Source organism: Schistocerca cancellata, chromosome 1, assembly GCF_023864275.1.
Source record: "Schistocerca cancellata isolate TAMUIC-IGC-003103 chromosome 1, iqSchCanc2.1, whole genome shotgun sequence".
Lineage (NCBI taxonomy): Eukaryota > Metazoa > Arthropoda > Insecta > Orthoptera > Acrididae > Schistocerca > Schistocerca cancellata.
In genome coordinates this window covers 205,218,207-205,232,397 of record NC_064626.1, presented here as the reverse complement: position 1 = coordinate 205,232,397, position 14,191 = coordinate 205,218,207, and the positions used below count along the sequence as shown (strand labels likewise).

The window sequence follows — 14,191 nt, the reverse complement described above, 5'->3', positions numbered from 1 at the left end:
CTGTCATTGCCACCAGGTGGTTCTGGGCGTCCTGTGCGCCTCCGCGTCGTATTCCTGGCTTTAATCAATGTGATGCGCGCACAAACAGGCGGTTTCCGCTTTGAGAATGGCGTGCGGTACGATTTTTACGTCAGATTGAGCTGCCATCTGCAACAGGTCCAAGCGCTGCTACAACTTCGTCTCCCTGTACAGAATCGAGGGAATGATGTAATGGCCTTGTTTTATGCATTCGTCTGTGGACGAGAAGAAATTATTTTCAGCGTTCTTGTGTGTTAGGTCTTCGCTGATGAATAACAGAGAAATTAAAACACAGAAGCAGAAAACAGTAGACACATAAGACGGAACAACATATAGTGCCCTTCACTTCCCCTGTTAAAAGGCACTTTCAGGACTTCCTTTTATTTGTAGAAACTTGTAGCATTTCCAACAAGGACGTTTTAAAGGGACATGCACGTGTACTGCCCTGGTTATAATATGTAATGTCAATGACTGAGAGACTGAAGAACCTTACTTCACAAGCTAATGAGAACTGACGGAACTTTCAGTTGTTGAAATTGGGGTCAAGAATTCAGAATAGTGTAAGTAAGAAATCAGTACCAATTCTTAGGTTTTTGACATGGGTGACGTCAAACATCGCTACACAGCTCGATTTAAAAGGAGCCAAAGAGTGAAGAATTGCTGTTGGAAGCAATGCCTGGGTTTGATTGAGCAAATTTAACTGCTTCATTTGTAGAGACAGTACACTGCCGGGAAGGAAATCCAACACCCTCAGGGTCACTTTATTGACAAGTGAGGTACCAGGTAGTTAGTCATTGTAGGAGTATATAATGAATTCAGACCAAATGAAACACGTCACAGTGGAGGATACCCAAAAATACGTAGTGTACCCATTTGTAGCGGCAACGCAGGCTCTAGTCGTGCATGCAAACTTTCATGAAGGTGCAGAATAACATTGTGTTAGAGACTATCCCAAGCATCTTGTGCCTTTCGTTGCGATTCGACAATAGTTGTTGCAGGCACTGGAGAAAGAGTAAGTTCGTGCTTCTTCATGTCCGATACATTTTCAAGTGGTGAAAGAACTGGTGATCTTGGTGTCAGGGCTGCGGTTCTTGTGCATGATGAACAACATGTTGCAACGCATCAGCCGTATGTGGAAGTGCATTGTCCTGCTGGAAAAATACAACAAATTAGCGTTCTGCCGGACAAATGGTAATATCACGGGGATGATAGCCTGTGCAATGTAGCAGGCACAGATTGCTTTACCCTGCAGAAATACCAAATGTGACTACAGGCTGTAACTGATGGCCCCCACACCACGAAACCAGGGATGGGACATGGGTGTCGCAGATGAATGCTTTCTGAAAAAGGCGACTCACTAGGTCTACGCCTTAGATGTTTACGTCCATCACTCGCATATAGACAGAACTTACCCTCATCACTAAAGACAACGGAGTACCATTCCACTCTAAAGTCTACTCTTTCATGACATCAGAGTAGCATGCTTACCTGTGTCGGGATGTCAATGGTAGCACATGTGATCATAACCATACTGCAAGCAGATGGTCCCCGATGGTCCCTAATAACGCAGCAGGTGCAACATTTGCCTGGATCTCGTCCCTGGATGGTATTCGGTGGGTCACCGCCTCTCGCACAATACTCCAGCTTCCCGCAGGCCCACAGTAAGACTCCATTCAGATAGCTGAGTCTGTAGAACAGGAGTGCGCACTCATCAGTGGGACTACATGCAGGGCCGAAGCAGAGGGTGCGCGTACAGGTCTACTGAACGCCACATGGTCGCCGATGAGCGTCACAAATGAATTGCTTCTGCTTCAATGTCTCAGTGTTCACATATTATTCCCTGGTTGCATTGTACACAGTCCCTGTGAATACTGCATTTTATTTTCCCTCCACACATTGAGTTTGTCTTGCAGTTCTAAAAAGCACAGTTGATTTTATGTCGCCTTTCTTACTATGGATGTAAGCATAAAAGCATTTCTGTACCTAAATATGTGTGCAGTGCTTAGTGCTGTATGTGACAAAACAGTAGACAAATATAGGTTCATGTGTAGCTGGGCCTATAATTTACAGATATTTTAAATGCACTATCATTGATTTTCTGAAGCAATTTTTATGCATGTGGTACATTACTTCTTTAAATCTTTATAGACTCAGTATTATGGATGGCCTTACCTACGCTTGTGGGGGGGGGGGGGGAGGGGGATAATGATTTTAATATTGGGGATAGTGGTACTTTATACGGGGTGTTTCAGGTGCGACACAAGTAGTCTGTCTGGTGTTGATAGGCACATATAGTCTAGCCCATTCATTGGAGACCGGCAGGTGGCGTTTTGGTTTTAGGTGAACTGGACAAATTAGGGGTCGATGAAGCATTTTTAATTATAGGAACTACGCTAACTAACAAAAGAGCCACAATCATTTCATGCAGGATTCCTCAGGGGGCTCGTGAATATCTGAGTGGCAAGCACGGGTCCCCAAGTTGTTGCAGCGCCTACTTCCTTTCTTGTGCTGCGATCTCCCAACTCAGACTATCCGTATTTTTCTTACGTTCTTTCTCGTGGTGGCAGCCTTTGATGTGGACCCGGTTATTGCTCTGGGTTCCCTCTTTTCTCTGTATCTTGTATTGTATGTTAACTGGGGACCAAGAGACGACGGAGAGGCTCCATCCCCGCCGCAGCCGCAGTGGTCCACAACCCCACGACGACGACTACTGTAGTCCACTTCACTCCTTCGCCGCCCCACACCGAACCCAGGGTTATTGTGCGGTTCGGCCCGCGGTGGACCTCCAGGGGAACGTCTCTCACCAGACGATCGTAACCCCTGTGTTTGCGTGGTAGAGTAATGGTGGTGTACGCGTTCGTGGAGAACTTGTTTGCGCAGCAATCGCCGACATAGTGTAACTGAAGCGGAATAAAGGGAACCAGCCCGCATTCGCCGAGGCAGATGGAAAACCGCCTAAAAACCATCCACAGACTGGCCGGTTCACCGGACCTCGACACAATCCGCCGGGCAGATTCGTGCCGGGGACCAGGCGCTCCTTCCCGCCCGGAAAGCCGTCCGTTAGACCGCACGGCCAACCGGGCGGGCTTCTCTGTATCTTTATCACGTTACTTTGTCAGTTTTTGGCTCAAGTAATTTTTGGATGTGACTCCATTTTCAAAATTTTTTCACTGGTGTGGACCGACTGGGGAAGAACGCTCTTATAGTGCCACTGCCTGCAGTGTTACAGGTAGTCCGCTCACAGTAACTGGGTGGACCAGTGGTTCTCAGACTGTGGGGGGTGCGACTGATATGCAAGGGGGGCGCGATATATTAAAAAAAAAAGAATAAACATACTTTGTAACAAACAATATTGGGTTTATCTTCTTCGAAAAGTGATGTTGATCTGGGTTGAATTTCGCCCGACGTCGGTGTTAACGCCGGACGTGGTCGACGACAATGAAAGCGCGGTTATATTTATAGTATTATTTGAATGATTTGTCGAGCTCGGCGCAGTCGACAGAATCAGCCGCTGTCGGCTGCGTGTGACTATTCTGAACTGTGGCGCGCAGTGCGAACATTGGCTCATGTATCTCTATGCACTCGTACTGAACCTCCAGAAATATCCCAGTTCAGCCGGTGATTGCGTAGATAGTGGTATAAGGAGCGTCCAGTATAATTGGCCACGTTTTGCCACCAGATTTTTGCGCCTATTAAGTCGGTCCGTCCTTGAACTGGCGTAGTGTACCTGTTTCGTGGAGATGCTGCCGTAGTTTTGTCCCCTTCCAGAGTCGTAGCATTCTGAAAATGCAATACTACTGTCTGTTTTATGTAATGAAGCGGGAAGAAGTTTTTTCTGCAAATAATTTTTACACTGGATGCCATAACGTTTCCTGGCATTATAAAATTATTGAAATATACTATTTGACCCCTAGACTACTACTAGCGTCTGAGTGGCAAAAGGCAACTTCTGTTACAAATATTTATTAATAACACTCACTTGATTCGCACCAGAGTAAATGCATTAGTTCTTGGGTTTACAATAATTGCGGTTTTAGATGGACGCGCTGCGAACTGTTCACGTGTACTGTTATTGGTTGTTTCGGGTGACGCACGAACGGTATAATTGTGCTCAATGAAAATGTAACACGGTTCGTGAACTGTAGTACTTGGTATACGTTCAGCATATGAAACAAGTATACAATCTGTTAACACATTCTTGTGCTGAAAAACAATCGAAATGAACAATAATAAAATAAAACTATTGTTTTGTGGTCGAACAATGCAGCTGTGCGTGCGTTTAGGAGAGAACGGTACATTCGCTTTTGATATTTTCTTCTACATGAAAACGTAGTAAATGAGGAAAAAGAACCTGGTGTGTTACGGTCGAATAACTGAAACGAACGCATAATACATTTGCTATTAACACAGTTTTCTGTAGAGAATTGTGCGAAATTAAAACAGTTTTTTTTTAAATCTAATAACTTGAGTTGGGAGTGCAGCAAATAAAAATACATCGCTGTTAATATATTATTCTACAGGAAAGCATAAGAAATGAAACTGAAATTTTGGTGTACGATCTAATAACAAAGAGGGGTCCCCACTGGGGGAGAGACTTCTGAAACCATATGTACATATATATACGGTGGTGTAGGTTAGGGCCCCAGGTATCACATCCTGGAGCGATTCACCCTAGTGAACCCTAGTTTGCAAGTGGTGGACGAAAAAAAGTTTCGAATTTCACGCAAAAATCTGTATCAGTAAAATAGAGCTCATACTGTCAGCTGACGTAGTGCAGCGGACAACACATCTGCTTATTCTGCAAGAGGTTGTGGATTTACATCTAGTGAGGTACCGTTGCTTTTTTAATTTTCAAATCTTTATCGAAATGATTTTGCTGACGGTGTTATTAAATCCTGTAGCAAAAGTACAGTTTTGAGCGCATACATAACCAGTAGAACCAGATTATTCTAAGTTTGTTTTTTAATCAATACATCACCAGTTTCGAAAGTTTAATTATTATGATGGATAAATAAAAATAATTAAACGAACATACACAAGGATTCAAAAAAAAAAAAGACAAGAACAAAAATGAGACTTACTGAAAAAAGTTAATAAAAGGATTTCAACAACCTTCAATCCATATGTAAAGGCTGAACACCTAGATCTTCTGTACCCATTTCTGCCTTTTCGGCGGACTCTGTAGAGCTGTTGCTGATGTCCGACGCAGCTCTGCCAGTCTGGATCTGCCTCGTCTGATAATATCCACAGAACCACGCAAGGAAATTTCACCGTCGCTGTCTAGTTGAAGTTGGGATAATTACGCGCTTAATACACTACTGGCCACTAAAATTGCTACACCAAGAAGAAATGCAGATGATAAACGGGTAATCATAGGACAAATATATTATACTAGAACTGACATGTGATTACATTATCATGCAATTTGGGTGCATAGATCCTGAGAAACCAGTGCCCAGAACAACCACTTCTTGCCGTAGTAACGGCCTTGATACGCCTGGGCATTGAGTCAGAGTTAGGATCGCGTGTACAGATACAGCTGCCCATGCAGCTTCAACACGATACCACAGTTCATCAAGAGTAGTGACTGGCGTATTGTGACGAGCCAGTTGCTCGGCCACAATTGACCAGACGTTTTCAATTGGTGAGAGATCTGGAGAATGTGCTGGCCAGGGCAGCAGACGAACATTTTCTGTATCCAGAAAGGCCCGTACAGGACCTGCAGCATGCGGTCGTGCATTATCCTCCTGAAATGTAGGGTTTCGCAGGGATCGAATGAAGGGTAGAGCCACGGGTCGTAACACATCTGAAATGTAACGTCCACTAGTGCCGTCAATGCGAACAAGAGGTGACCGAGACGTGTAACCAATGGCACCCCATACCATCACGCCGGGTGATACGCCAGTGTGGCGATGACGAATACACGCTTCCAATGTGTGTTCACCGTGATGTCGCCAAACACGGATGCGACCATCATGATGCTGTAAACAGAACCTGGATTCATCCGAAAAAATGACGTTTTGCCATTCGTGCACCCAGATTTGTCGTTGAGTACACCATCGCAGGCGCTCCTGTCTGTGATGCAGCATCAAGGGTAACCGCAGCCACGGTCTCCGAGCTGATAGTCCGTGCTGCTGCAAACGTCGTCGAACTATTCGTGCAGATGGTTGTTGTTTTGCAAATGTCCCCATCTGTTGACTCAGGTATCGAGACGCGGCTGCACGATCCGTTACAGCCATGCGGATAAGATGCCTGTCATCTCGACCACTAGTGATACGAGGCCGTTGGGATCCAGCACGGCGTTCCGTATTACCCTCCTGAACCCACAGATTCCATATTGCGCTAACAGTCATTGGAGCTCGACCAACGCGAGCAGCAATGTCGCGATACGATAAACCGCAATCGCGATAGGCTACAATCCGACTTTTATCAAAGTCGCAAACGTGGCGGTACGGATTTCTCCTCCTTACACGAGGCATCACAACACTGTTTTACCAGGCAACGCGGGTCAACTACTGTTGGTGTATCAGAAATCGGTTGGAAACTTTCCTCATGTCAGCACGTTGGAGGTGTCGCCACCGGTGCCAACCTTGTGTAAATGCTCTGAAAAGCTAATCATTTGCATATCACAGCATCTTCTTCCTGTCGGTTAAATTTCGCGTCTGTAGCACGTCAGCTTCGTGGTGTAGCAATTTTAATGGCCAGTAGTGTTGCTTCGTCCGTCAGCGCGTCTCTGTGCCAGTATTTGTGCGTATAGTTTCCATTTTATCACACGCCTTCTTCCAGTCGCCGCTCGTATTCATTTGTTTAAGCTGGTAAATGGTAACGCTGCTGACATTGTTCGAGGATACTTTGTTTCGTTAAATTCCAGATATGTTCGATGGGGTTCATGTCACTGTGAAATGGTGGAAGGCGTAAGATCGTAAGTCCTTTCCCGGATTTCTTTAGTACTGTATTCTGCTGTATATTCTGTCTCGGGTTGGTAACGTTTTGCATCTTCCAAGAGATCGTTGCTTGTTAAATCCGCACCGAACGGAATTTTATGCTTAGTCAGCCATGATTGTTATCTGCTTTGCGAGAATTTGTATTGGGCGTTTTATTTACAGAAAAACAATGGTGTGGGTGCATTGTCTAATACCGATATACTTCCACGTGGAATATTTGGCATTAGACGCACTTGCAACCATTTTATAAAATTTTCACTGTTCATTTCGTTGTGATAATCTTCCGATGTTGATCTCGAATCATAGAAGAGCTCTTCACCTTCAGTGAAGACTATTTCTCCTTCCGCATGAACTACTGTTGCTCTTTGTCGAGAACTTTCATTTTTAAGCACACATGATACGTCACTATGCTGTTAACATTTACTGACACTACAGTGTGCATGCGCCCATGTTTCATCAGTATACATACTGGTTTCTTCGCATGTTTCTCGTTTTCTCTCGAAGTTCTAAGAAAGTGTACACATCATGCTACTGTGTCCTCCCTCTCAACTAAAAATATTAGTCCGTTTTTTATTTTTAAAACGAAACTTCATATTCTTCAAATTTTCCAGAAAGTGATTCGTTTCTCCATGAAATTAATGTCTGTCTCCTACTTCACACAATTGTAAAGCTTTCGAAGAGTGGGTGTTTTTCTTTTAACGTCTTAATATTCCGACAGCTTTCTCTTCGGTAAACTCTTACCAAAGTTGTCGAGACACTTAGTTTTCTTCCTCAGTCTCTTCTTCCTGGGTGACAACTTTTTGACCACTCTGGCTTTCTGAACGTCGTTCACATTACGTACTGTCCGTTCACTCTTTCCTACTGCGGCTGCTGCTCTCTCTCCAGAACTCTTCCTAATAGTATTGGCAAACCTTTTCATTTTTCTTGGCGGTCACTGTCCATTTCAGCAGACGCTGAGAATATACAGCAGTAGTAACGCAGTGTTAACGTGACTGTACTATGCCGAGCCACGTGCATCATTCGTGTGCTGTCGAGTATTGTCGGACGCCTTCGGCCTCGTCGATATGTAAACCGAGCTTAGTTCAGCGTTCTGCAGCGGCAATTGTAAAATGAACATACAATATTTTCCCTACGTATCCCTTTGCTGACGTCACGAGCGATTTCTGCATCAGCACCTCATCGTACTGGCTCTGAAATCGCTAGATGGCCAGCCGCCACTGGTAGCCATCGTGGGAACCTACCGGTCGCTGCTTACTCCATACTTACTACAGCCCTGAATCACGTATGTGTAATAGCAAAACTGGAAATACAGCAGAATGCGCTCTTATCTGCAAATAATGGGTACCTTACAACTTCATTGCAGTATGAAGCAGTTTCTGCTTAGTCACAGAAATGAAGACACCAGAACTTCATCAACTGGTGGAGGCGAGAGAGTTAATCGAAAGGCGAAAACGAGAAGGCATATCACTACTAATGCTCGGCTTCACAAAAACTACAAGCAGTAATGAACATCAGTAGTATGTAATTTGTTTAACCATTTTAGCTGCTGATAGCATGAAGCCTAAAAAGTTAAAGCGACTTCTTGAAACCAAACCTCCTGAATTAATGGGAATACCAAAAAATTTTCTGTCAGAAGATCTTTGCTAAAATCCAACGAGTGTGACTTCTAATGCCCTATTAATATCTTACAAGATTTTGCAAAAAAGATTACTACATGCAAGAAACCACACAGAGTTGCAGAAAATCGAGGTTACACCAACAGCGATTGATGTACTATCTACATTTGGTCATTCATTTGCTCAACAGTTGGAAGGTTCTCCAATGATACAGTGCATGGAAGAATTTTGGATATTTCTGATGATTTACTTAAGCAGTTAATCGATAGATTGTGTAACAGGTGCTTTACACTTCAGATGGACAAACCGACTGATGTTCATAAAGATACTCATTTGATTGCTTATGTCCGTGTCCTTGATGAGTTTCACATTCGAGAGGAATTGTTTTTCTGAGAGCTGATACAGAAAACAGAAAAAACTAAAAGCTTTTGTGATGTGATCGATACTTTTTTAAATCAAAATGGGCTATCATTGAATAGGTGCATTGAAGTGGAGCTCCCTCAGTGTATGGAATTCGTTGTGGATCGGAAGTGAAAGTTAAACCTGTAGCTCCTGATACTGTATGGACTTACGCTACATCGGGAGGCTCTGTCTGCTACAGAACATAACCTACCCCTTCGTGAAGTATTGCAAACTAGTACAGAGACAGTTAATACTATTACCGCAAAATATGTAAATTCGAGGGGTCTATACGTGCTGTGTCAGCAGATAGGCGTTAAACACATTCAACTGCTCTTGTTTAGTAATGCTCGATGACTTTCAAATGGTAAAGCAATAAAAAGAATGTTTAACTGAGCACTGAGGTATTCTGTTTCTTAAAGGAGAAGAGTCATTCTCAGGCAGACTGTCAGCAAGAGGTTTTGTACCGACAGTGGCTTTCCTCACTGATATTTTTTAGAAACAAAATATTTGTAACACTTCACGTCAAGGTAATCAGGCAGCCATACTAATTTCGAATGAAAAAGTGTAGGCATTCCTAGAGAAATTAGAGCTGTGGCGAGGGGCACCGACTTATAAAGATATGGGGGGGGGGGGGGGGGGGGGGAATACTGGGGGTCTTGCCCCGGGAAATTTTCTAAATTTTAGATGAAAAATAGTGAGTTTTAAATTTTTTTAAACATTTTAGAGTCATATGATCAACATTAGGACCCCGAAAACTGGACTCGCGATAACTCGACACTCTGGGAAACTCGACAAGCCTGACACATTTTTTGGCTTTGAAAAAAGAAACAAAACATAAAAACGCACGGTATTTTCGTAAAAAGCTAATTTAATTTACAGTAATAATCATGCTTATAGACTATTACAGAGCAGTGAATATATAGCTCTGAAAAGACTGAAATTATACTTAGATAAATCCTAACCTATCATTAAAAGAATAAAACATAAAATATTGGTGTCGCACAGTAATAGCACTTCGATTAATTAGTGGAATAGCTAATTTAAGCTTACTCTGAATAAGGCTCAGGGTTGAAATAAAAACAATATCTCAAAGTTAATAGTGTGTGCCTAATACTTTCAGTCCAAAAGTATGTAAATAGCTGGTTTTAATTGGGTCTTACACCCAAAAAATATTTAAGTATTAGAAAATAACTAATACAGTACTATAGTAATGTAGTAATACAGTATTAAACTAGTACTAATATTTCGAAACTGAAAATTTAACACTATGTGTGTATTTAATTCCCTATAGATTTTTAATATTGCTCGAAATGCCAAAGGTGCGAAAGTCGACCGTCTGACTGGATTACTGAATATGAAGCGTTGATGACTGGTCGAATATCGAATTCATCCAAAACACCTCGGTGGACATGAAGAACAGCCAAGTTGTTCAATCGCTTCTGTCCCATTGTTGATCGGAGATAAGACTTTAGACGTCTAACGGTGCTAAATGACCGTTCTGCTGTTGCTGTAGTGATTCGAACTACTTGGAGAAGCTTAATGCACTTCACTACTTCACACAACATTTCTCCAGCTGCTGGCTCTTGTGTAACGTACTTTCTTACATCACGTATGATTATTATTATCGATATCGGCTAACCTATTAAAGTATAAGCGCAGTCTCTCAATGTATAGGTCATGTTTGAAAAGCTCAGTTTATTTTTCCAGATTTGTTTCACCTCTGTTAACTAAAAGCAAGCACTCTTGTTCAGCTGCAATGACCTGTGTGACTCCAGTTGAAGCAAACCGCTTAGTAATTCAAAACTGCACCATTTCACAAACTTCAATGTAATTTGCTTTGTAGCATTCCTTTGCGGTGAGCTGGCTTCGTTGTTTTCATACTTCTTTGGTATACTTCGATTCTGAGGAAGCGGAGGATCATCTTGTGAAGGTTTTTCTTTTAAACAGAATTCCCGAAAGTGTTCCAAAATATAACGCCTTCCATTTAATATACAAATCAAGCCCTCATATTTTTTCCAGATCAGCAACACTTAGATGAGGGCATTGAATTTTTTCATTGACATCCTCTACTGGGTTCATTGCCTGGCAATAAAGACGTAAAAACAAGTAAGTCTTGAATTGTAACACTGACTGAAGGTAGCCTGCACATTTGTAACCTCCCTCTAGTTTGTCTTCTGCAGAAAACGTTACAAAAAACTCTAGAAGTTGTTCAATATTCTCAAGATACTAGAAGCCCGCACAGTCCATCGAGTTGGGCAAGGAGTCGTATACGAGCTTGGTAGTTGGCGCTCTCACAGCATATGCTTCTGAAAAGTCCCATCCTTCTGTTGGTTTCCCTTACGGTGTTTATTAAGTCCTTGGCTAAAGCCACAATATCCCTCATAGACTTAAGATTGCGGAGACTGTCTACAACTGCCAAGTCTAAACGGCGAGTAGTGCAGTGCACATAACGTGCTTTTGGTTGTATATCCAAAACTAACATTTTTATTCCTTTGAACTTACATCTCATATTCGAGGCACCATCATAGGACTGTCCTATTAAGTTATCCACTGACAAATCAAGACGAGCAAAAAGTCTTTAAACATGCTAAACACAGTTTGTCATTCAGTGTTGGGGGTCTTGTATAAGCTAGTAAAGTCTTCGTTGATGGCTAAGGAGTCATCGTCAGCACGAATACAAAATGACACTTGCTCGTGAATCAAAGAATCACTTGTTTCATCATCCATAATAGAAAAATGTTGAGTCTTCTTGACTGAAGCCAATACCTTTCTCAACAACACACACTTTCCTATTAGATCAATGATCTCGTTTTGAATATCGTGGGACGTCCACTTATAACCCCGAACGCCCTAACCATTCTTTAAACTTAGGTATGTCAGTCTTTCGGAGTTCCAACAATTGAAAAAAATTTGAGTTTACATCTTCGTGCCCTCTAATTGCTAGTCCTTGTCGGCATAGAAATTGCACGGTAGTAAAAATTGTCTCAAGAGCTAAACGGCTTTTCTTCATATCAATATCCAACTGTTCACTCAATTGGTAGGCCACACTTAGACTTGTGATAGAATTTAGTTTTAGAAGTAAACGAATAAAATAGTCATATAAAATAGTCCACTAGATACTGAAGTCGGAACACTAAACACGTCTGCAACACGCACTGAACGAAACTATCCACACTGCGACAGCAGGGTGGGCTTTATATAGCCCCAGCGTCGTAATGTCTCGAAGCGTCAAGTCAATGTGAGGTGGAGGGTTCCAGGCGCTTCTGATCCAGTGCTTTTGATGTCGCGTTCGCAGCGCTGGCCCGCCGGCGCCAGACTTTACCCGAAGGCGCACCACGACAAATTCTAAGTGTTCCTGCAGCACCATAACACTATCATGATTCACACAACTCGTTTTCAGTTAACCTGCTTACTACCATAACAGTTATTTGTTTTAACTCGTTACTGAATGTATTTTAAAAGGTAACTATCGTCAAACAAGGAAAATAAAAAATTCCAACATAATTTTGTGGTTTTTACAAAGCATAATATAACTAATAATTTTCTTAAATTATTGAGGAGAGAGGGGGGGCTCCCCCCCCCCCCCAAGTATTTTTGAGGCCCCCATGGAGTCGACGCCTGTGGCTGTGGCAAAACCAAATGGATAGTAGGCATGGAGGATGCAGTCTGTTCCCTGCCCCAGTGTCACTGTTAAGAGGACATAGATAATCAGGTACTTCCAGTGGAGATAAAAGCGTGCCTTCATCATCTTACAACTCTAAAAATCCACTTCAAAAAGAATTTCGGCAATAATTTTGACAAATTTAATTAGGTTAAAGATACTTTCAAAAATGTTCCTGGACCATTATGTCTAAATATAAAGGAGCAAGAACAACTTACTGACCTCATTTGTGATACTTCGCTGAAGAGTAAATTTAATGGAGTGTCTTTATTGGAGTTTTGGATACATATTAACAAGAAATTCCCAACACTGAACCAAAATGCAGCGACAATCTTGGTTCCTTTTGCAACAACATACTTGTGCAAGACTGGAATTTCAGCTTCGGAATCTATGAAGTCGGACTAGCGTTCGAAGATAAATGTAAGCAAAGAAGTTTGAGTGTATGTTTCTGCTATTACAATCCATCTTGAAAAACTTTCTTCTCAAAAACAAGGTCATCCATCGCACTGAACTTTGCAATTTAAATTTGTAGTGATCCTGAATTCATGGTTTGGTGAACTACAAATACGGTTCTTTTCATTAGTTTTTGAATAAATGAAAATGTGATAAAAATAAAAATGTTCCACATCTTCCTTATAATTCGTGTAATTTTGGTTTCTGTTGTGTAAAATCTTTCTTAATTTAATTTAGTGAAACAGAAAAAAGACTAACTATTATAAATTTAGGGCAAGGGGGCTGATGCTATTTTTCCTCATAAAGGGGGCCGTAGAGGAGAAAAGTTTGAGAACCACTTAGGTAGACTCATAAATGTGCTTGAGAACGAACGTAGTAGACAATCTAGCATGGTGGGGTCACTATGTTCCTTTTTGATACATACCTGTGGCAGCACGAGGTTCCAGTGCCCAAGCTATAGCAACCCATGTGTGGTGAAATGGTAAGGACACGGTGATCCGGAAGTGGTAAGCTGTTACGCCTACATTTAGCAAAATAAAATTTCACAATTTATTTCATACCAATAATTTTATATAATGCATACACTGATACCTTGAGCACACTTAATTATTAAATTGGACACATGTAGGGTAATTACTGAATCCTTAAAATGATATCTATGCCTCACTGTTCAATTAATTGAAAACCAGTAACTGACTGAAATCCATTAACAAGAGTTAAATTACAACCCACAACATAATTACAATATCAGAACAGCAGGCCAATAGCCGATAAAGGAAGTTAGGTACTCGACCTGAAAAACATCTATCAGGAGCTGGTACAAGAATTATATACATTCACAACAGATCCGAAGAGGACTTTCCATCAGATTTAGGCAGGTATAATGAAACAATTATGTTTTATAACTTTAAAACAGAAAAAAATATTACCATGCACACCATAACATCTTAAAACAATGACATATAATCTAAGCAAAGAAACCAGTTGCATGTTTTCTGTAAATCAGCAGCATAAGTCAGTTGATGATATCGGTGTTCCAGTAACTCGATTGACTGCAAAGCTCATTCGGCCCACTCGCACGTATTTAAACAGAGTAC

General features: G+C 41.8%; 1 protein-coding gene across 4 annotated transcripts in view; it reads left to right on the top strand.

The window, feature by feature from the left end:
* The window catches only part of LOC126168779 (synaptosomal-associated protein 25), a 405,535-nt gene that overhangs the window by 342,739 nt on the left and 48,605 nt on the right, over positions 1-14,191 (top strand). The window lies entirely within an intron of this gene.